The sequence below is a fragment of the Coffea arabica genome, chromosome 5e (genome assembly GCF_036785885.1).
Source record: "Coffea arabica cultivar ET-39 chromosome 5e, Coffea Arabica ET-39 HiFi, whole genome shotgun sequence".
Lineage (NCBI taxonomy): Eukaryota > Viridiplantae > Streptophyta > Magnoliopsida > Gentianales > Rubiaceae > Coffea > Coffea arabica.
This window is the reverse complement of record NC_092318.1, coordinates 14,560,987-14,586,040: the sequence shown is the minus strand read 5'-3', so window position 1 is coordinate 14,586,040 and position 25,054 is coordinate 14,560,987. Positions and strand designations below refer to the sequence as shown.

The 25,054-nt window shown below is 31.4% G+C and overlaps 1 long non-coding RNA gene across 2 annotated transcripts; it reads right to left on the bottom strand.

Moving 5' to 3' along the window:
• Window positions 1-9,863: 9,863 nt before the first annotated feature.
• Window positions 9,864-13,827, bottom strand: LOC140006213 (uncharacterized). 2 transcript variants are annotated; one of them, XR_011813845.1, is made up of 5 exons: window positions 13,505-13,827; window positions 12,335-12,796; window positions 10,470-10,630; window positions 10,252-10,353; window positions 9,864-10,103 (listed from the first exon to the last, which is right to left on the bottom strand). It is a non-coding gene; the product is annotated as an uncharacterized lncRNA (long non-coding RNA). The 2 variants fall into 2 exon arrangements; XR_011813846.1 differs by having other exon boundaries at window positions 10,252-10,341.
• Window positions 13,828-25,054: the final 11,227 nt, after the last annotated feature.

Below are 25,054 nucleotides of genomic sequence, written 5' to 3'. Positions count from 1 at the left end.
GTGAGGTTGTGTAAGAAGGATTTGACATAAAGGTGTCTTGGTGCACAAAAGTCAACATCCGAATAATGAGTAATTAGTGCTCCTAATTGAACTTAACTTAACTCACTCACATTTAATCCCTCAATTAACTTTTTTTAGTCTACTATTAATCATCCTTAGTTTTCCAAGACTAATGTACCTCTCAGATCAAATTTGCCTTGAAAAACGTGCATTCACTATTTCTCGCTAAATGAGCGGCAGAAAAATTAAATTTGTTAATGAAACGTTTTAGAAATATAAATGAGACATCGTTCCATGTAAATGGATTTAAAATGGTTGAAATAAATTATTCGAAGTAAACGGGTGAATAAATAATTAAATAAGCTAGTAAAACGAAATAAAAGTAAGTAAAATAAAATAAGAATTCGGGTCCTCATAGGTTATGAACTCCATTAAACATCTCATAATATGGAAAGCATGACCATGCCTATTCAAATTAATCTAGCACAGGTGAATAGATAAATAAGCTGAGGAGAAGTGAACAGGGAGACTTAATTGTATTAATTATAGCTTCGATCCTCCTTCTATTGATGGAAAGGATACTTCATTGTTTGGCCAGGGTGTTTTAAAAGATAGAGACGTTATGTGAAGCGGATGAAATGAAATTTTTAAAAATTTTAGTAACTGGGGATACACAGTTAAATTAGGAAAGTCACTATAAAACATTAAGAGTGAAGTGATAATATCACTCATCTTTTTTAGATGTCTTATTTTGGTCATTGAATTGATTTTTCATCTCAAATTAGTCATCCAATATTTTTAGCTGCTGCATTTTCCAATTCTATCCAACTTTTTCTACTTAAACCTGTCAGTGGAGGGTTCCAAATCTAAATTTAGTATCTACTTCACCGGAATTTATCTCCTCCTCTTTCTCCCTCCAAAACTCATTCTCTTCTCGTTCTGCCTTTAACTTCTCCAATCATAACTTCTTTCAATTCTCCTACAAGAGAAAGTCCAGCCAAATTCAGTCTTTCCTCATAAGAAGAGCCTTCTCTCTTATTTTTATTTTGTTCGTTTGAATAAGTTCTCTCATAGAATTTTCTAGTGAGAAATTCTTCTCTTTTAGAGTTCTCTAGTGAGAGTAACTTCTCTTCTTGTGAGAGTTTTATTCTTTTCTAGAATTTTTCTTGTGAGAGTTTGTTTATTTGTTGGCTTTTGTTTTGAAATTTAAGATTTCAAAGATTTCATTTTTCAAATCTAGAATTTCTTAAATCTATTATGGTAGATCTAAAATTTTCTCTAAGCTTGAAACATGTGTTTGTCAGATATGACTATTGAAAGACATGCACATATCTACTAGGATGAAATGACTCATTTTAATAGGAAAATTTTTTAGTTCAATATTTTTTAAAGGTTTATTGAGTTTTTAGATTTACTGTATTAGTTGATTCTCTCAAATTTATATGTATGATGTATCCGTGTCATGTTTGATGTATTTTCTTGCATTGGTGCAGATTTATTATAATGACATTGAAATTGTGCTTTAAAAAAAGTGTATCTACTTCGCAAGTATTATAGCTGTTCCAGCATCTATATACCAATTGATATATTAAAATTAGGTATATTGTTGAAATATGGGTGACTAAAAAATATACCTTTAATAGATAATTAATTCAGTTGTAGGCCTTAAGTTTAGATAATGGGTGAAATTGTAAAACATAAGCAGGTTTTGATAACTACACATATAAATAATGAGAAACTAAGTGATTACAACTGTGCAACTATAGCGCATTTAAGTTCGTTGATAACTTGAGAGTCCTATTCCTTATTCTCCTATATGTTCTTGCACCCTCTATCTACTAAATCCCATGCCCCTAATTTATTGTAATGATTGCTTACAATATACTCTTGCGTTGTTTGGCAATATTATTACGGAAAAAATTATTGTCTAAATACCACTCTAAAATATCAAGGGAAAAGTGCAAAAATGGTTCATAAATTTTCTTAAATGTCTCATTTTAGTTGGTTGGTGTAATAATTAGTGTAATGGGGGAAAGGAGATTTTGGAAAATTTTAGTTATGAGTGGCGCACTTTACCCATAAACAGATTTTGAAAAACACTCCAAAATTTCAAGGGCAAAGGGCACTAATGATCACTAGATTTTCCTAAAAGTCACATTTTTTTTTACATAACTATTGTTCCTCTAAAATGGGTCATCTAACTACGTTCACTATCTTATTTTCCCAATTCTGTCCAATTTTGTCTAGTTAACTTCATGAATAGAGAGTACCAGATTTGAATTAACTATCTACGATAAAGGCATTTCATTTGTTCTTAAATTCACATATCAATTTTTGTGTAGAAATGAGGCATGTTGATGAAAGGTGGATGTTTAAGAAATTGATGAAAATACCTTAAACAGATAATTATAGATGGTCTCCTCCCTCCCTCTTATTGAATTGTTATTCTCCTTTGTGCATAATAAAGTCACCATAGAATGTTTTATTGTCCGTTTTCTTCTCTCTTAGGATCTTGTGGTGATTTCGTTATGAGATTTCTACTCTTTTAGGGTCTCTCAAAGAGAGTTTTCTTCTTTTTTAGGGTTTCTAATGAGATTTTTCTTCTTTAGTCTTCTTGTCTTTTTAAGTCTAAGATTTTGCATATTTGTTTATTAGATTTAAAAATTTTTGTATTTATTTTCAAGACACTAGCATGATATTTGAACTTGAAATAGTTAACTAGTAGTCATCGGACTGTTAGTGATCTTTATCTGAATTTGGGACATTACTGGAGCTTTCAATTGTATTCTCTGTTTATTTTTCAAATCTAATGTAATCTTTTTTAATTCTTCATTTGTGTTGCATTTTTTCCCTTATTTTTTGTCATTAGAGTAGGTCTTATAAAATGAAATATGGTATTTATAACATAAACTTACATGTATGGCCTCAATTTTTTGGAGATAAGCCACAAAATTAAACAATATGGTCGGATTGTGGCACTTATAATTGTTATATGACTAATTTGAGACAACAAAAAATTTAGTGATTGCAATGAGATATTTATGAAAATTCAATGACAAATTATATTCATTTTGCTCAAATTTTAGTCTAAAACTTTGAATTGGCCCGAAAGTCACTCATCTCCAATTCGCATGAAAATCAATGTTCACATTTTGTGTATAACAAAGTCTCTCCAACGTTGTCCTAATGCAAGTTTTCTCCTCTCTTAGACCTTCTTAACTAGATTTCTTCTCTCTTCGAGCTTTTGATGATATTTTTCTTGTCTCTTAGAGTTCTCTAGCAAATAAATTTTTAGTGTTTTATGATATTTTCTTTGTTAGATTTGAGATTTTTAGATTCATTTGTCAAATCTGAAATTTTTTAGATTTATTTTCTTAGATCGCAGGTTGATTTTTTTTAGATTTGTAGTAATTTTTGTTAATTCTTCATATGTTTTTGCATCCACAACATGTATTGATGTATTTTCTGCTATTAATGAAAACAGGGGCAGAGCTAGAAATATGATTTAGTAGGACAAATTTACCATATCAAATTAAACTAATCATAAAAATGTCAAATCATGTATGTTTAACTAACAAATCATAAAAATATCAAATCATGTATGTTTAACTCACATTCTGCAATCATTATATATATATATATATAACTATTCTACAAAAAATTAACATAATATTTCAAAAGTCTTATACATAACCATTCTACAATTGTTCTCGATGTGTCTTTCTATTTTGGATCGGTTGATAGATCACTAGATTTAATTTCTAACTAGTTTTTACTTTTTTAATGTTCTCGTCTACTATCACCATCTAAAACTTAAACATTAGATAGTTCTTCATTCATAGTATTCCTCTTGTAATATCTCTCCACAACTAGTTGCAATTCAATACTAATTTAGACACTAATTGACAAATAAGCTATAAAAAATATATATTTTACCTTATAAATCATGATAAGTATAAACTATGAACTATAAATTATTTAAATTTGTTGCTAAAAAGTACTCTATGAAACTAGAACACAATCACAAATTTCTAGACAGATAACAACAAGTCATACAATTTTATTGAAAATATAACCATTCAAAATTTTTAAATACACTGAATAATTACTAGGGGACTTGGAGTGCTAATTGGGAAACAATGATAAATATCTCTTAATAATCAATTTTTCTTTGGACTTCTCCACTTCTTCTCTCAAATCCCTAATAAAAAGTTTCTTAACTACTACTTCCAAACTTTAAATCTCTATTAAAGGATTTTACCACTTCTACTCTCGAGTATCTAATAAAATTTCTCTATCTTTGATGGTATAATGATAAGAAAGCTAGCAATTTTAGTGAGTTCTAATATGCAGGAAAAAAAATCATAAAAGCTTTTCAAATAAATTTGTATGTTGATTACACATTGAGAAAGAAAGAGAAGAAGAGTAATGGTAAAATTGTATTTTTTGGCTTGATTATTAATTATTACTTTCAAAATTATGTGAATGGAGAACTAGTTGATAGAAAAATATACATAGCAAATAGAGATAGCAAACTTATCAAGTTCAGTTGGTAGTCGGTGAATTTCTTCACGTAAAGCTATCCAATTTTTTAATTTTAAAAAAATACTAAACCTAAAAGTTTTGTGAGAATGCCCTAAAAAACATATGTTAGGGAAGAAAACCTCGAGAAAACCCATCAAAAAATCCAATATGTAAGTTAGAAACCCAACTCTGATCCAAAAAGTTAAATTGTTAGGTCTTGGTTCTTTACCAACGTATCAACCGCTCTTTCTCCATCTCTCGAACCAATGTGAAATATAATCCTTTACTTATGAATCTAATAATTTGCTCCTTCATGAGTAATCCCTCACATTAAATCCAAGTTTACAAACTCTTCTCCGATTCCATTTTAATATTCAACGCAAGCCCACCTTAACACTTAAGGTTACTTTTTCTTCCAATCATGGACCCATTCTTCTTTAACATCCAAATTGGATTCCGGACTCTCGCTAACCCTTGTCTCCTTCGTCTAACACCAATTAGACCCCTTGTCAAACCCATGACGCACCTAATCCAACTTCAGCCAAACTCCTTGGCACTTCAGTCCACCACCAAGAAAAAAATTTTCATTAGCCCAACTTTGAGAAGATTCTACTTACCCATGAGTAACCTAGTATTGCAACTAGAAACTCTAATACCCCTTGTTGGCATCCAAGTGCGGAATATATGACTATTAAGACATCATAAACACAACAATTTCATAAGAAACAAACCACAAGCATGAAAAATAAATGACACACAAGATTTAACGTGATTCAACTCCATCATTGAGTCTATATCCACGAAAAGAAACCTGTTCTTTATTATAAGAGGAAAACCTTACACAAGAATACAATTTGAATTCAAACCCAACCCTTATATACCATCTTTTATCTCTCAAGAACCCTTTCTCTCATCCCATATATAAGACTACAAGTTGCCCTTGTGTGTCACTTTATAGTATGTCACCCCCACCTATTTATAAGATACATTACTTAACCAACATCTGAGGAAATAACTGCTAATACCTAATCTCATACAAAATAGAAAATAACTTGACAACTACTCCAAGTAACTAAACAATTAGGAAACTAGTTACCTGCGTACAAAACAAGAAACCTGTTTTAAAGAAATTAAACCAATTTCTTAATAACAAACATCTAAATACATCCCAAGATAGATTATTGAGAGGCTTATTTGAGACACTAGAAAGCGTGAACTTGATGTTGTCTTGAAAATCCTGCTTTATGTAGGTTGTACTTGATGGTTTTCGGCATACTTACATGCCAACCCTCGTGAACCATGCAATTCGTACATGTAGATGAAGACAGGAAAGTTTTCTAGTGCTTACTGTTTTTTTGTTTGTCGCAATTCTGGTACTTATTGAATGCACATTTTTTTTTATCTATTCCAAAACCCTACAAGAATCACATTTGAATTATATGAAAATTGCTCAAATTCACTACAATTTTCCGTATTCTGGTAAGTTTTGTCTATTCAGCCAAATTCTGTCCATCATATTTGTCTGGATATGTCTGACCTAAGACCTGCAAAAGACATTAGTCTAATTTCATTGAACGAGCTCTACGTGTAAAAAAATATACCACGTTTCTATCGTATGCCTTCATATGGTTAAACATGCATGTTGGTTCATCTACATTCTACACTTCACATGCAAGTATTGTGTAGATAAAACATGACCAATTTTGTCTAAACAGCCGTGTGTCCTACTGTGGAAGCAGTGTGATTGAAAACATACATAAATGATAATGAGATTATAATCGTTTTATCTTTTAAATATTTTTTTAAGTTTTACAGTGTAATATTCCCTTAACTTTTCAGATCTATGGTAAAAAGTTTTGTTCTTTAGATATCTGTGCATCAATTGGTGTAATTCCTGCCATTAATACATATTTAATGAATGATGATGCCGAGCAATAAAGGATTTATATAATACAAAATGCCCGAGTGATATCTTACTGGTAGTAGCTGACCTGGTTCGTGAGAATTAATCAAGAATGATGGATGCAGGCTAAAAATGATATATATATCTAATTAATATAAATACTAATAATGGATTAGTCTTTCTTATACAATTAGTATAAGAATTTTGTTATATCAATGATTGTAAATGTACGTCACATAATATCTTTTGAAATTTGAAATTTACGTTTTTGCACATTTGACATAATTCTGTTTTCTTGGAATATATATCTTTGAGCTTCCCCATACTCAATTTCTTGGTCTAAAATAGTATTAGGCCACTAATGTAAAAAAATTACTAAATTAATAGGCATAAATGAGTAATCCTAGTTAAATTCTGTACCTGATAAAGTACAAAATACTTTCTTTATATTTTTTTGATTGTATACCTAGCTTATTTTTGTAGTAATGATTTCTCAAATAATCTAACTCTAGTGATTGATTCCTTGTGTAATTATTAGCTTTCCCCCTCCCCCAATCCAAGAATGACGATTGGTCCCAGAAGGACAGATGGAGCAATAAGTACCAGGACAGATGGAGCAATAAATCCTAGGACAAGTTGATGGTATCTATATATGCATAATTTCATGAACATTTCTAGGGATTTTCGACAGTTTCATTGTTAGGAGGATTGTTTCATTGTTCTTCACCGAAATTTTAAAAATATCACTGATCTTTCTTGATATTAATTTTCTTATTATAGTTCAATCCAATTCAAGACAAGGAGCAACAAATAAATGATTTTAGAAGTACTCTTAGCTATTGTAGTAATTAGTTTAATTATTTAATGCAACTTACTATTTTCACTTACAAGGACATTATTATACATAATCAACAAGAAATTTTCATCTTCTGCTGCAACCAAAGACAAAAAACTTCCAATGTTTGACACAAGATATTTTTTTTTTTTACTTATTGTTCACATAGAATTTTGAAATCTAGGAAACTGTAAGAACAAATTAACCATAAGGTTAGATCTACTAATTTAAATTTTCACGACCCTGATTGTCTATTTTTTAACTAAAGAATAAACAATAAAAGTCCCTTGATTCTTGCTTCCTTTAGATGGGAATTTAGTCATAGAAGCAGATCACAAATTTGTGTCGGTCATGCTGAAGACTTGGGCAGCAGAATATTTGAATACAAATAGAACGCCTCGCGACACACGAAAGACTCCAAAATTGGTGTTTCAGCAACATTGGTGTACTTGAAGTTTTTGGAGCATGGAATTGAAGGTTTGAAAAACTCCAAAAAAAATTTTTAATAATTCTTGCGTACTATATCTGTTTATATATCTTGTTTAGAAGATGAATAGCTTATTTGTAGGTAAAAATAAAATTAGGGTTTTCCACCATTTAATGGGTTACTTGTGGCTTAAAACCAAGACAAGATATTAGGTTAGCCCATCACTATGGCCCAAAATATGTGATTGGACTTTACCAATTTTATGTCTTAACTTTTCACTTGGGCTAAGATTTAGTTAAGCCCAATGACTTGTTTAGTAAATGAATGGGCTATAATTGGAATTGCGCATTTTATTAATTAACCAAGAAAAATATTTTAATTATCTTTTTGAGCAATTCAACGTCAAAGTTTTAATGCCAACAAATGCCCCACTTCAAGGATCGTTGAGGAGCTAGCTTGCTAAGCATTGAAAACGAGTCTTGAAGTTTGTTATTCCTTGAATTTGCCAAAATTCAGAGCTCAGGATTTTTCTGAAAGCCGTGTATGGACCAATTAATAGCCCATCCCGACTTGAAGCTGTCAAGAAAAAGCTCATGAAGGAAGCACAATCAATTGTGGACTATGATGGACCATGCGCGGGATACTTAATTTTCACAGAAATTTGCAATGCGTATAACCTGCTAGTTTGAATGAGAGAGTGAGATGAAATACCTCACTGCAAATTGGTTTTTTTTTCCAAGTGGATGAGTTGAAAATTTCCGTTTGGTGACCAATCTAAACTTCCGTTTAGGACCACTTCAGATTTTCCTTTTTCCTCTTTTCACTGCCTTTAACTTCAAGGCTGCAACCATGGAAATGGCAAGTGGTGGAAGTTTCCTTCTCTTCACTTATTGATTGGCCATGAAAGAAAGGGATTCAAATTTTGCCCGAATTCCTTGATAAACAAGGCTTAGAAAACTTGCTTTCCATTTTCACTTTGCACTGGGACATTTCCACACACTTGACATTCCCAATCGCAGGAGAAACAATCACTGATGACCAGTCTAATTTCTTATACCAGTAATCACCAATTGGAGTTCATTGCCAAGAAATGAAGAAGGAAAGTTGTATGCATTCACAAATACTTTGTGGATAGAAACTAAAAAACAGATATTGAAGTAGTTCAGACGATTCATGGATCTCTCAATTCAAGAAATATGACCAACAGTGGTTTGAATATATAAAAAAAGAATTTCTTTTTTTTTAATACTTTTTACTATTAGATAGTGTCCATAAATCTCATAATAAATCCCTAAAGATTCATAGTGAACTTCAATGGGAATTTCTCTTGAACCAATAACGTGTTGGTCTAGTTGCCACCGGAGCCACAAAGGACTATCTAAATTAATTCGTTTTTGACGATAAGCTCCACCAAAAAAATGTGAGTAATTCATAAAAAAAGGGTGGGTCAAAAAACTTATTAGATACCATAAACTCCGGTATCTAATAAGTTCTACCTACTATTGGATTTGAACCAATGACTCTCACTGATCCTGATTCATGGATCTCTCGGTGCAAGAATTTAAAATAAGAGGATCGAGCCATTTCTTACTTCATATAAGCAATGCAAGTCATAGAATTGCATGACCAATCAAACTCTTGCAGACTAACTAATTGTAATTATCTTTACAGCAATTCAAGTCACATTAGCACCTCAAAGCTTCGCATATTATGTTGGTAAATTCTCCAAAGTCGATGACCAACTCGAGCAATACTGATGAACTACCAAAACTCAACTTAGTAACTGCCAAAGTTGGAATATTTCTACAACATTCTGAGCCTTAAAATCTCAGTTTCTAGAACCATCGACCTTCAACCAATGTTTTTAAACTCGAATCGGCCAGCGAACCGGAGAGGGGGATGGTTCACGGTCTGACCGGCCGGTTCACCGGTACTCTTCTTCTTTGTTTTTTTTAACACCCATGGTGCAACTTCAATACTAAGTACTTCACCGGTTTTCACTCTACACTTGAACTTGACGGCTGATGCACAATCCAATTTGGTTATTGATAACTTAAGTCCCTAACATGCATTCACCAACATAACTTAAAACTAAATTTAAATTGAGGCAATAATAAATTTCCTAAAATTTATACATGAAACCTGAAATGATAAACATAACTAAAATATCATAATTCACAGAAAGTTTTCATAAATTCATTACAAACATAAATAGATATAGTCCAAATGTTCACCAATTCTCACAAACAAAAACATAAAAATAAAAAAATAAATGTTGACACTCTTTTACAATCCTAAAAAATTCCATAAAAGAATCCAACTCATGTTCAAGGCAAACAATTTGAATAACAAAATTCCATCATTGGCATCACAAAGCAACAACACCACCTTCACAACTTCATCAATTTATTAACCTGAAAAAGTTAAAAGTTTATTACAAAAATATAAATCTAATTGCTCAAACTCAAGAAAAAAGGCAAGAAATTTTGAAAAATAAAGATACAACCAAACACATAAAGAATTAATTGCTACTAAACATCACTAATTAACATGTTATAATACCAATTATTATCTTCATCACCATCCAAAAGGCGCCTATGCTGAAATGCTTCCAAGTCAATATCATATCTTCCCCAACTTCACTTTCATCATCTAAATAAATAACTAAAGCAACAATTAAGGATTTATCCATATTTATAAGAAAATTCAAACTAAAAAGCGAGCTTTTAGCACCTCATATTACAAACTAAAAATAAATTTATTTTAATAGTAAAACCAACCTTCAATTAGTTGAGAATCATCCTTGGGAAGTTCTTCAAGTTCTTCCTCCAATTCATCATAATTAAACTCACCATCTTGTTCTTCTTCTATGACCCAAAATTCCGTTTTATCAATAGATTCACAATCAATGGGATCATAAGATCTCTTTCGGTGATCAAACCTACAATAAAATACATTAGTTATAAATCTAATATTACTTTAAAAAATAAAATGTAAAAATAAAGTAAAAAATCAATTATACCTATGTTGCAAACGCAAATTGTAGTGCGCATAAACAAGATCATTAAGTTTTTGGTGCTCCAACCTATTCCTTTTTTTTAGTGTGAATGCGTTAAAAAATGCTCCAATTGCATTCACACCCAGAAGAAAAAGTTGTTTGACTCAAAATTCTAATTGCAAGTTTTTGCAAATTTGGAGCATCACAACCATATAACTTCTACCAATTTTCTGTCATAATCATATTAAAATATCAGACCAAAATAAAGAATAAATTCACAATTTTTAGATATTAAAAAATATAAATAACCTGACCAATTAGATTTGCTAGTAAGAATAGCAAGCTTGCGCCCAAAATTCCCTTGTCTTTCTCGATACATTCCAACCTCTTGTGATAATTTTTTAGGGTTACACCAATCCACTTTTGTTTCAATGTAATCAAGCAAACCATTTATAACCCCTGGATGTGTACAAAATCTGGCACTCTCATATTGAAAAGCAGGATTCAAATAATAAGCAACAGCATGTAAACTTTTTCTTAACATTCCATCCCACCTATCATTGATGATGTCAATATAAGGCTTGTACAATCTTTTTTTATTCGTAAACAGCAACAGCTTTTTGATGCCATTTATTACTCTAAACATGCCTTCATAAACATAACCCAATGAAGGCCTTTCATCTATATCACAAATATGCAATAAACGAATGATAGGGCCCATTATTCTCACCATAATCAAACAGTTATTCCAAAACCTTTCATCCAAAACAATTTGCTTCACATCTTTTCCTTTTTCTATTCTCAGAAATTTTTTGTAATCCCTACTAGTAACGAAAGATTGCAAACTATCCTTATGATCATGCAAATTTTTTAATGCAATAGAGGTAGTTGCAAATCGAGTTTCAATTAGATAAATAATTTCTTTCCACCCTGCAGTCTTTCTTAACCAATTCAAAGTGAACTTATGATTGTAGATAAAAAACGGTCACCGTTGAAGCAAGAGACACTAGAGCTTTTACATCATTCATCTCACCTATGTCTTTCAAAATCAAATTGATGTAGTGTGCAGCACATGGTGACCAACAAATGTTCGGATATCTTTCACTTAACAAAAACCCAGCAGCTTTATAATTGCTAGCATTATCAGTAACTAAATGCACCACATTATTTAAACCACACATCTCAACAATTTCAACAAATAAATTACACAAATTTTCTGCACTTGTTACAATATCAGTTGCATCCACAGATTTAATGAAAGAAATACCCTTAGGACAATAAACCAAAAAAATAATCAATGGTCTTTGTCTAGTGTCTTTCCACCCATCACCTATTATAGTGCACCCAATTTCCGCCAAGTACTTCTAAAAGAATCAACAACTAATTTCACATTTCTCTTGGCATTTCACAAGAAGTTAACTCTCAAAGAATGATAGGATGGACCTTTGTAACCATGACCCATTGATGCAATTCGATCAATAGTTTTTTGAAAATATGGAGAGTTAATAGCATTTAAAGGAATGCATGTATCATAAAACCAAAGAGCAATAGCCATGTCCATATTTTCCCATTTTTCCTTATTTTGCAAATAAGTTTTAATGGTTGGTTGAGCAGTATCATGCCGACCTTTACTAAAAGCATATATACCTTTTGAAGTAGTGACATCTCTCTTTCCTTTACTGGATGCACCTATCTCATTTGCTGAGGAAGAAGGAATATCTTGGACTTCATCGCCATCAAAAGCATAAGTAGTACGGCCGAATGGATTTTTCACTCCAAAATCACCCTTCTTTTCTTTAGATTTCTGCTCCTCCTTCATAGATGCTAAAATAGCATGTCTAACTGCCGGGTCAACCCTTGAACATGGAACAATGCTGCCCTGTTCTCTTGCCAAAATTCTCTTTCATTCGGTGAATACCACCACTAGCAATTGCTTTAAAACAATACCCACATGTCAAAGTTCTTTTTCCTTGCTTGTTCACACCTTTCGAACAATAATTCCATGCCATATCGAACTTTTATCTATGAGTTTGACTTGTTGATTCTTCACTATTGACAACTCCAATAGTCGAAGATTGTGAATTTCTACTAGTAGTGGTATCCATTATCCTTCACATAGTTAATTTAGAGATGATTAGTTCATTTATAAAATATAGTGTACCAATAAGAAAATAAAATTAACAAATTTTCAGTAATACAAGAAGATCAATTAGTCACACCAATAGCTCAATTGTTAGCATTTGTATATTAAGTAGCTTATTAGAACAACATTAAGCATCAAATGTCTATAAAAACCAAACTGAAGCAGGATACCAAGTCTCGGCCAGATTCTTTGAGCATACAAGAACTCAATAGCCAACAACATATTAAGAGTTTAATAGCCTAAGAAACATGCATTCAGACACAACTTGACAAGTCAATGTGTATAACACGTATGCCATTAGTTTACATGTTTACCTTTTCACTGCGATTGGTAGTGTATTATTCTTGTTGGACAAAACTTAACCAAAGATTGCTTTTCGGAAAAAAAATAAAATTAAAAAATCAAACATAACTAATTTCATTAATTTGATACTTTATTCGAAAAATAGCTTCTCCAAACATGACTGTAAAATAATTCATTATTCATAATTTCATCGTTAACTAATCAAACAAAAATAAAACGTCAATTAAGGATAAGGAAAAGGATGAAAATTGGGGAAAAAGGGAAGAAAATATGAAAAAAACTAAAAAAGGCAAAATAGCTCAACATCAATTACTTTTACAAAAAGAACATATAGAAAACAAAAATCTTGAAAAGGAAAAAATTAAACTCACCAAGATGGAAAAGCTCTCGAGTCTCGTCTGGTATCTTATGAAAGTTGAATTTTCCAACTTGCCTATAAATCGGCTAAAGATAATAGCCCAATGATCATAGTGAAGACTTGAGAAAGATCTTGTCGTGGATATTTGGATATGGAAGGGTTATGAAGAAAAAAATGAAAAAAAAAATCGAGAGGAGAAGCAGAGACAAGAGAACTGAGGAAGTGAAGCAAAATAAAGTGCGGTGTTGTCTGCTGTGTCGCAGTGCTAGGGTTTCTCTTTTTGTTTTAATCTGATTTTTTTTTCACTTAAATTAAGTAGAGTTCTACACAAAATGGGCTTGTCCTGTGGCTATAGTTTAGTGGTAAGAATTCTTTGTTATGGCCGTGGAGACCTGGGTTTGAATCCTAACAGCCCTATTCTTGTTATTTTTTTTAAATTTAGGGTGACAATGTTTGAAAAATTTAAAAACCGCCAGTTTACGGTCTATACAGTTTTTAACGATTCGTCCGGTTTCTGACGATTTTTCATTAACCTCCAACTTTGGCACTAGATTGGACCGAATATGTCCTGTTTGTGGTCCAACCGGCCGGTACGGTCCGGTTCTGAAAACATTGCCTTCAACTCTTATGTAAAGAGAGCATCAACTCTGCTTTGAAAATCAAACCAACCTTGGGTCACTGTCAAAGAACGACACTAAAACTCCAGTTCCCAAGTAAGCAACTTGTCTCTGCATTTCCATTTTTTTTGGCTTACATCACACAAAACTAAATTTTTCTCTCTTTATTATTATTTTTTTCTTAGTCTTGCTTCATCTTATAAGGGGTCGGTGACATTGATCATTCTTGTTATTGCATCGTCTTGTAGCAACTTAAATGAGTACTTTGTATTGAAAAACAATCCGAACAATGCTAACAAAATTGAAGACATAATTTGAACAAGTTTGAGTCGTGTTAAATAGCACTATCCTAAGAAACTATTCAGGAAGTTGAAATATTTTGTCAAGATTAAACAAGCCTTCTTCTTGTAAATAAGAAGGAACAAGAACAGTAAATATTGAATAAACCCATATAGAAGGAGAAAGAGAAGAGAGAGAAGAAGGAGGAAAGAGTGAACTATCAAGAAAGTTCAATTAGATCTTTGTGCTGTGAATGTACTTTCTAAACTAGGAGTGGCTGGTATTTATAGGGCTCAAGAAAGATAAGTTGGAAAAGAGATAAAATTTCAGTAACAAAAGAAACGTTGGAGTCCTAATTTTTTGTAACAAAAACAACGAATAATTTCCTAATTTTCAGTCAAAGAAACGTTGCTAAGAGATAAAACTTTATCATTAGGAAAGAGTCATCCATTGAAAGAGTCAAAACTTTATCCATAAAGTTTAAGATAAAATCCTGATTTTCGACCGTAAACGTAAAGATAAAAGTTTGCTTCAGGTAGGAAAATTCTTGCAAAATAGAATAGAAGTAAAACTAAATTGGGCTGTGCTTAACCCAAATGCAGTGGGGAGGGCAAATTCATCAGTTTGCACTGGATAGCCTCGACTTAACTTCTCTCTCATGTGCGCGAGTCTACACTTGTTACTAACTTAACACAAATCCAATAAGATGTTAAACATTATAAATGATTGGAATTTTCTTTAATTTTGAACAATGCGGGACAAAATATTTTGAAATACACAATTATTTACAACAATCTTCCTATTTCCAAAGAGTTTGGACAAAAGAGTAAATTAAAATAATCTACTGGATTTGTTTGGGTGTAATGTAATTAGTTTGGTGTCTTTTGGACTATGAACCAAATTTAAATTGACAAAACATGACTTACAGAATTATTAGTGAAATATAAATTTCTATTAACCAACAGCTCTTGATGTATGATAGAAATTTTATGAATAACATTGCAAACCATAATTTGTTGTTCAACACAGTTTTACTCTTTTTGGCCGTGTGCCTGCTTGGTTATTCATGAAAGCTCTAAAGATTCAGCCAAAAAATCTTATAGAAGTGACTCCACTGCACTCTTATATAGGTGAATTCATCAAGTGTACACTGCTTAAATACACCATCCCAAAGGAATATAAATTCATTAAGAGTTTTAAACTCAACATCATAGTTACTAGCAGTTAAAGCACTCACCACAGAAAACACTTAAATTTGAAGTGCTTACAGTTAATATTGACTTGTTATTATCTATATGAACCTACTTCATGGGATCTCCAATCACATAGGTTGGGTTACCATTTTTATTGATAACTTGTTGGCCTAAGCCCTATTTCCCTTGTAGTTTAAAGAATTAATTTTCTTCCTAGAAGCTTAGTCAAAGGATTGGCTAAGTTCAACTCTGAATTTGCAAAAACAATAAAAATTATTCCATCTCTAAGCAGCTGCTTTACGACATCATGTCTCAATTTCATGTGTCGACTTTTACAATTATAGGACTTGTTTTTAGCAATAGCAATTGCTTCTTGACAACCACAGTATATGGACACAAGAGGCAATAGATCCTTAGTTGGATGAATATTGGCTAAAAAATTTCTCAACCAATCGGCCTCAGAACCAGCCAACTTCAAAGTTATAAACTCTGATTCTATAATTGATCTAGCAATGATTGTCTGTCTAGCTGATTTTCATGCTATTGCACCACCACTAAGGGTGTACACATAATCATTAGTGGATTTTGTTTTATTGTAATAAAAAATCCAATTAGTATCACTGTACCCCTTTAATACAGTGAAAAATTCACAATACAAGATACTAGAATTCATAGTACCTCTCAAAAATTTCATTAGTCTGACTAATACAAAATAATGCTCACTATTGGGATTGTGAGTATATCTACTCAATCTATACACAACATAAGGTATATTAGATCTTGTGAAATTCATCAAATGCATCAGAATTATATTTTCTTTTAAAAAATCATTTGCAACTAATAGATTTTGCACCGGGGGGTAAATCTACCAAAATTTAGGTTTTATTTTTCATAATAAAATCGATTTCACATTTAATTGCTTTTTTCTAAAACTTGCAATCAGAAGAAGAAATAGCGTCAAAATAAGTTAAAGGATCATTATCAACAGTGAAAGTTTGAAAATCATTTCCATAAGAAATTTCTTTTCTCGACCTTTTATTCCTTTTCAATTCTTCATCAAAGGTTATTTCTCTATTTATTGTAACAGGTGCATGAGAAATTTTATTAAATAGTGAAAAAATATGTTCAAAGAACTCAACATTCTTTATTTCAATAATTGTATTACAATCAAGCACATTATTTCTTCAAATAGAAAACTTATATGCAACACTATGTTCAGTATATCTAATAAACATACAATTAGAAGTTTTAGAACCTAATTTTCCTTTCTTAGGTTCAGGTAATAACACTTTAACAAGACAGCCCCATACTTTAAATATTTTAAATTTGATTTATATTTTTTCCATAATTCATAAGGTGTTTTGCCAATCTTTTTATGTGGAATCCTATTTTGTAGGTGACATGCAACTAATATAGGTTCTTCTCACAAATTATTAGGAGTATGAGAACTAACTAACATGAAATTCATCATTTCTTTTAGTATTCTATTTTTCCTTTCATCTACCTCATTAGATTTTAGTGAATAAGGAGGTGTTATTTCATGTATTATACCTTCACGTTCACAAAATTTATCTAAAGTTAAATATTCACCCATTTGTCAAATCTAATTTTTTTATTTTCTTATTAAGTTGATTTTTTACTTCAAACTTATAAGATAAAAGGGTATTATGAGATCACCTTTATTTCTAAACAGGTACAGTTTGGTATATATAGAATAATCATGCATAAAAGTAATATAATATCTTTTAGCTCCTCTAGTCATAGTTTGTTTTAAATCACCTAAGTTTATGTGAATTAAATTTAATAATTCAATTTTTTTGGATAGATACACAACTTTTCTTTGTTATTTTAGTTTCTACACATATTTCACATTTATCCATATTATTATTAATACCAGAAATTAGGCCACATGATTGCATTTTCTTGATATAACTAATATTAATATGCCTTAATCTACCATGCCATAAAGAAATTGAATCAGCTATATCAGTAGAACAAGAGGCATTTTGATTGATTACATAGGAAACATTAAGTACAGAGAGTCCATGGTTACAATAGCATTTGCCCACAAACACATTATTTTTTATCATTACAATTTTTTTAGATTTTCCTAACAAAGCCACATAAACCAGATTTGCTTGAATGTTTAGCACATGCAGCACATCATTATGGGCCAAAGTTTTTCTTGAAATAAGTTTCAAGAGCACTTTGCCCTTACCCAGAACTTTAGCAATTCGTGAGTCTTTTAGGTAGATCATTTTCTTCATTATTCCCTATTGGAGTATAGGAGGTAAATGCTTCTCGATTTGCACATATGTGCCGAGCAGCTCCAAAATCTACCACTCATTCTTTTACATTGGCTGCAATGTTTACTTTAGAGACGATAGCAGCAATTATTTCATCTCCTTCGGTTAAATTAACCTTAGGAGGATTAATATTTGCTTTATCACTTCTGTCTCTGTATCTGCACAGGACAACATGGTGTCCTAATTTTCCACAAACATAACAATTGTCTCTCTTTTTCTTAAAGTTGGGATTATTGAGTTTGTGACTTTAAGACTTGTTAGTGTACTTCTTATTGTTGTTTTGTACCAAGTTGGCTCTGAGGGCCATCTTCTTGGTTTTGGCAACTCTTAATTCCTTCCCATTGGAATCTTCAATGAGGATGTGTTTCACAAGTTCCTCAATGGTGTAATTCTTCTGCTTGTGCTATAGGTTATTTTTATAGCCAGTCTATGATTCTAGTAGCTTTTCAATTAGCATGCCTATAGCAAATTTCTTGCGAAGACTAATGCCTTTATTTTTTAAATCTTCGAGTAACATTTGGTACTCTGTGATTTGAGCCTTCATTTTCTTGTTGTTAGTCATTTGCTACTGGTAGTACTTTCCTATGACAAATTTTGGTTTGATTGCATCTTTGGTAGTAAACTTTGTTGTCAAAGCTTCTCAGATAGTTTTGGTTTCCTTACAGCTGGAGTATACGCCAAATAATTCATTAGAAAGCATTTGTAAAATAGTATGTCAACATATCTTATTGGCATATTGCCATGACTCTTATGACTTAGCATCAACAATTGTAGCAAGTTGAGCATCAGTTAGTGCATAGGCAACTCCATGAATTTTGAGCAATGAGTGTACATGTTCTTGCCACCTTTTCAAGTTTTCATTAGTGAAAACTTCAATCTTGGAGACGTCTAAAACAGGCTTAGCAAATGGCTGATTAGCATTTATTTTACCTATTTTTAGTTACGTTTTAGGGTAAATTTTTGATGTGTTTTAAGTTAAAATGGAAGAAATGGAGTTCCTTTAAAGTTATTTTTCATTCAAGTAATGTTTCTTAACCAAAACATGCAAAAGTGTGGGTTAATGTGCAAATCTGTGTTGATTTTGTGGGTTTTGGTATTTTTTGAATTGATTTAAATCAAGAAGAGTTTAACAACTCTGGCACATTTTGATATTTTGACTATATCTTGAACTACAAACATCATATTGAGATGATTCTTAAACCATTTTGAAGCTAAGGCATAGCTCTACAATTCTTATGCAGATGTTGGAATCTAGTTCATTGATTTTCCTAGTCAAAATATTGAAATACTGTTAGACAAAATTGTTGTTGAAAGCTGAAACAGAACATTGACCAGTCAAGAGTATTTTGGTCATTTCTCAACCTATAGAGATCCAAATAAAATTATTCTTGGTACATTGGAAAGCTAACTCAAATAACTACAACTTTTATGTTTTGTACAAGAGCTAATTTAACTTCCATAATCAAGAAAATTACAGTTGAAATTGGTCCAAAAATAGGGTAAAGTTGAAATTTGAGCAGACTACAAAAGAAGAGCGAGGTATATCTCAAAGATCCAAGTCATGGATCCCTGAGAAACTGCTACAAGTTGATTCTGCAACTTGTTTCACATAGCTTTGTGGACCAAGTTTTTTCATAAAATCCAGCTAGATCCAGTTAAGTTGAGTTGGAAAAGTGAAGAACAACTTTATAACCACATTATAATCACATTTTTTCTCAAAACATCTATAAATACCCCTTGTATCTCATTGATTTGAGCATATTATAGCATCTTATAAGCATGAATTAGTATGAAGAAGTAGAGCAGAAATAGAGGTAGAAGTAGTTTTAGCTCTAGCTTCATATTGCAAATTTTCAGAGTTAGTTTATGAACTTTGAGAGAAAGGTGAAAGTGCTCTTGTACCAAACTTATTTAAAAGATCAACTTCTGAAGGAATTCAAGGATTCAACCTTCAAGACATTGAATAAGAATTTTTCTTCCTAAAATTGTCTTTTGTTCTTATTTGTCATGCCTTGTTACAAGTTTGTTTCATACTGAGATATTCCTAATATGATGTCTAGCTAAACTCTTTCATATCCTAAGGTGAAGATGAACTTGCTGTAATTTTGATTTGAAGTAGTTAGAAAATGATTATGTTTTTTCATGATTTGTTAGTTTGAGAATTATGCTTATGCTTTATAGTTGTTTGACCATCAACTATAAATAATTTGATAATTGTTGAGCAATGAAAATTACCTTCAAATAGATCTAAATTCTTAAACATTAGCATTATTCTCACGAAAGTAATAAATAATAGTTGATTGGATTCATACAATAATTTTATTGAACTTATTTAACTTGTTTCTTATCTTTTCTCTATAAAAATAGATGAAGGATGATTCAAAAAGTTAATATTCATTGGCGAAAGTGATGACATACATTTGGAAGTTATTCCTCGAACAATTCATTGAAGCATAAAGCATAATCACCTTAACTAACTTTTAATCTTGATACAACAAGGGATTCTAATCGCTAGAACCCTCTTACATGATTTTAAAAGCAATCCTAATTTAACTTGTTCTTTACTTTTATTTATTTTCTTACAACATACCACCTACATGGTTGGTTTTACCACCCAATGACCAATTTTATATTTATTGCTTATGTCCTATGGCCAGTTGTACCACCTAACCTAACATTTTCTATGGCCGATTTTATGCCTAATTAGCTTTCTTTATTTTTATTTCCTTAAACTTTTATTTTTTAGATAATAAAACAAGTAATTAAACTCAAGTGATTGCCACATTCTAAATCCCTGTGGGATCGACACCTATCAATAAACGAACCGTGCACTTATGAAAATAGGGTAACAAGGTTTTAAATTTTGTAGTAAGTAAGAATTACCTATTAATGGCAGTGCAACTACAACTAATGCTGATAATGGATGCGATGTGCTAACATTATTAGAGGCTATAGTTTCTTCGATTATTGAAAAATAATCCGAACAATGCTAACAAAATTGAAAACATAATTTGAACAAGTTTGAGTTGTGCTAAATACCATTATCCTAAGAAACCATTTCAAGAGGTTTAAATATTTCCCCAAGATTAAACATGACTTCTTCTTGAATAAGAACAACAAATATCGAATAAATTCATTTGAGAAGAAGAAAAGAGAATAAAGAGAAGGACGACAGAGTGGGCGGTCAAGAAAGTTCAACTAGATCTTTGTGTTGTGAGTGTACTTTCTAAACTAGAAGTACTTGGTATTTATAGGGTTCAAGAAAGATATGTTGGACAAAAGATAAAATTCCAGTAACAAAAGAAATGTTGGAGTCCTAATTTTTTGTAACAAAAACAACAAATAGTTTCCTGATTTTCAGTCAAAGGGACGTTGCTAGGAGATAAAACTTTAGCATCAGGAAAGAGCCATCTATTTGAAAGAGTCAAAACTTTATCCATAAAGTTTAAGATAAAATCCTGATTTGTGAAACTAAATTGAGCCATGCTTAAACCGTGGGCACTGTGTGGGGGGGGGTGGAATCCATCCGTTTGCATTGGATAGGCTGACTCAACTTCCCTTTCATGCGTGCATGCCCACACTAGTTACCACCTTAGCATAAACCCAATAAGAAATTAAACATTATAAAATGATTGAAAGTCTCTTTATTTTTCCAATGTGAGACAAAATTTTTTAAAATACACAATTATTTACAACACTTTACACCCGGCCTTTCAACCTTCAATACAACAAGAAAATTGTAGTTCGAAGGGGGTTGCAACTCCAATTCTTCAACGAGATACTTGTAGGTAACTCTACAATTTTGTTTTTACACATACACTGATGAATTCTTCTTTTTCTTTCAAATTATAGTGTGCCAAACTTCATGATCAATAGCACCATCTCTTGTGAGAGACCAATGCTTCAGAGATCACTATGTTCCTTCCAACATCCAATAGAGTCAAACTTCAACTAATCACATTTGCAATTTTTTTTTCGGAATCAAAATGCCCATTTCAAAAGCCTCGCCTATCTCCGACTGCATAGAGTCTAATTTCAACCACCAATACATAAAAGGCGAAATCTGGAAAGTTCGGATTTTGAAACCATTTTCTCAAGGAGACCTGCTAACTTTCAACAGCATAGCTTGTGGTCCCTTGCTTAATTGATTCCAAGGACCTTCAGTATCGGCTTTCCAAAATATGGCATTGGTGATCTTTGACAACATGTCATCTCTTCTCTTCATACATTGCAATTGATGTGGCAATCATTCATTAGCAATTGATGAGCGTGGCTGCACTTTTGGTCCGCGGCACACACATTAATTGGTTAATATCATCTTAGGAGACAACTGCAACTTACTTTTAAGCCACATGGGATCATTCAATCTCCAAACTGCCGTTGGTCTTTAACTTCCAAAGAACCTGTGTTTTACGCATAGCCATCACAGCAAACTCTTATTGTGACATGATAACCTTTTGCATTCTTTCCATATGAATGTTTTCGATTTTGTTTTCCACTAAATAAAAGATAACCATTTTGTTAGTTGTTGCCTTTAATCTTTATTAATTCATTCCTCTTCTAAGGTGCACATATTTTACCTCTTCTTTTTCCTTTTCATTTTTTTTCTTTGATGTCTCATGTTTCTTCTTTTCCTACTAGCTTTCTTCCTATTCACTTTATCCCTTTGTTTCCAGAATTTTTATGATGTCCCCATAATATGCATATCTGTTTTTATTCAAAAAAATTTTCAACACTTTTTTCTTAATTTTTTCCTTTTTTTTCAATATACAATGCCCTTTATAGTTATTTTGTTGCATTATTTTATGGAAAATTTTTGAGAATTTTCATCCTTAGCAATTCCATTTTCTTTTGTTGTTATTCAGTTAATTAGTTATGGTAATTTTTATATTGGTTTTTTCGCAGCAATTATTATTTGTTCACTCCATGTTTGTTTTTTCAATTCTTCCTTATTGAAGCGAATGTTTGAAAAGTCTATTATGTTCTAACTCTTTGTTTAACTTCTGTTATGAATTTGTGATTTTTTGCAATATGGGATACAAAACTAAAGTTAATGAATAAAGTAGTCAATTCTCATAATTTTAACACAATATATTTGTGGAATCGGTTGAGCTCCTCTTCAGATAAAGAGTACTATTGTTAAATTTATAGGATCATGTATGTGGTTCAATATATTGATTATATTTCAAGGGTGTGTTTACTTCTTAAATTGTGGTTATTAGCACTTAAGTCAGAATTCATCTTTTCCAATTTCGCTGGGTCAATATTGCATACTCTCTATAACCCTTCCTTTTTTGACATGGCAGAAAGAAGCAAGATTTTGACTATCAGAGGAACCAAATACATTGGCAAGTTTATAGTTGAGGAAAGCTGGCCATTCAGCCTTTTTTTTTGGTTAGAGCAACCCCCTTGAGAGAAAATTTGTTGAAAGATTTAAGAGTTCGGTTGTTACTTTAGTTCAAGTAAGCATCTTTAAAATTTTCCATAAATATACTGGTATCATCAATTTGAAGTCCCCAAAGTTTTTTTTAAAAAAACTTTCTTGGGCTGTTATTTATGTTCTTGATTTGGAATTTTTTCTTGAAGCAGATTAACTTGTATGATCTTGAAAGTTTAGTGAAGGCCATAAAATAAATGCATATGTCATATTAAAAGATAGTTACGGTCAATTACATAATCAAGGGAAGATCGTTAACGCAATCAAAGAAGGTTGAAATGTTAAAGATGTATTATTATATAGTCACAGAGGACTAATTTAATTGGTTTTATAGTTTTACTTGCATTGAATTATGTAATTGGTTTCACCAGCAAACTGATGTTAGGGTTGTGTATGTACAATACAAAGCCTAAAAATTGGCTTTACATGCAAGAATTGAATTTTGTTGATAAGCTTTCCTTATCATTTAGTGAAATTAGAAAGTACAAGCCTTGTTGCATTGCCATTATCTGCTTTATTCCATTGTATGGATAATTTGTTGTAGAACAATAACCAAAATTCCTATCGTATGTATTCTATTTATATTGTTAAAGTTAATCTATTTGATTAAATATAATCGTTTACCTTTATGGTAATAAGTTTATATATATTCATCTACTATGGACAATTGCTCTCATAGTTCCTTATACAATTTTGCTATCATTTCCTATATTAATTTCAAAGACTCATAGTAATCTTTTATTAGTAAAAGAAATGTTATACTACTAATGACCTTTTATTTTATGTTATACTAACATTAGATTTCAATAGTAATATGTTGTCCACCATTCCTTGGATGTTTTTGATCAATCTTATGTAAAAGAATTATCACATGCCTTTAAAAAATTTTCTATTTTCGCCTAACATGTTATACAATTTTACTTTCATGCACAAATTTTATGTCAGTAATCTTATATGCTTTAAAAATTACACCATCTCAACTTTTATTCCAATTTTCCTGAAACACATTAAATTTTTTGAAAAAATTGTGTCTCAAAAATATACTAACGACGGTTAAAAGCATAGGTGTGATAACTCGAGAAAATCTTGAATAAACTTAGCCATTATTACCCTTATTTCGTCATTTGAAATATTATAGATAACAAATAATTGGTCAAATTAAATGACAAAATTTAATTGTTCTATAAATTGAGGATTTAGCAATATCCTAGAATAGTGTAGGAAAACATATATATATATATATATTTAACAAGAAGAATTTATTCAAAATATTAGTTACACGAATCAAATAAACATCCGATATGCATATTATCGTTTGTGACCTTTGAATATATTGAATAGTGGAATAAGTGATACGTCTAGTTGAATTTCTTTAAGATCAAGTGTAAGAAAATCTACCGGATAGATATATTTAGAAAGTTTTCAAGGTAAATGCAAAATTGGAACAAACGAAAAATTTTGAGTCAAGGTGTGAGGCAATAAAATTTCGGGTTCATGGCAACCAAATAAACTAAGATGAAAATACCAAACTAACCACCGAATTTCATATTAAATACCATGCAACCAAGACCCAATCATTAGAAATTTATCAAACAAACTGGGTGCTTGAGGAATTAAAACCAATTAGAGGTTAACTAACTAGCTATTAGACCAAACGGGGGAGAGGAAATAAGTGGAATTTGGCTGCTGACTTGGGACGGTGGGTAGCTCTCGTCTGGACAGCTGCCCCGA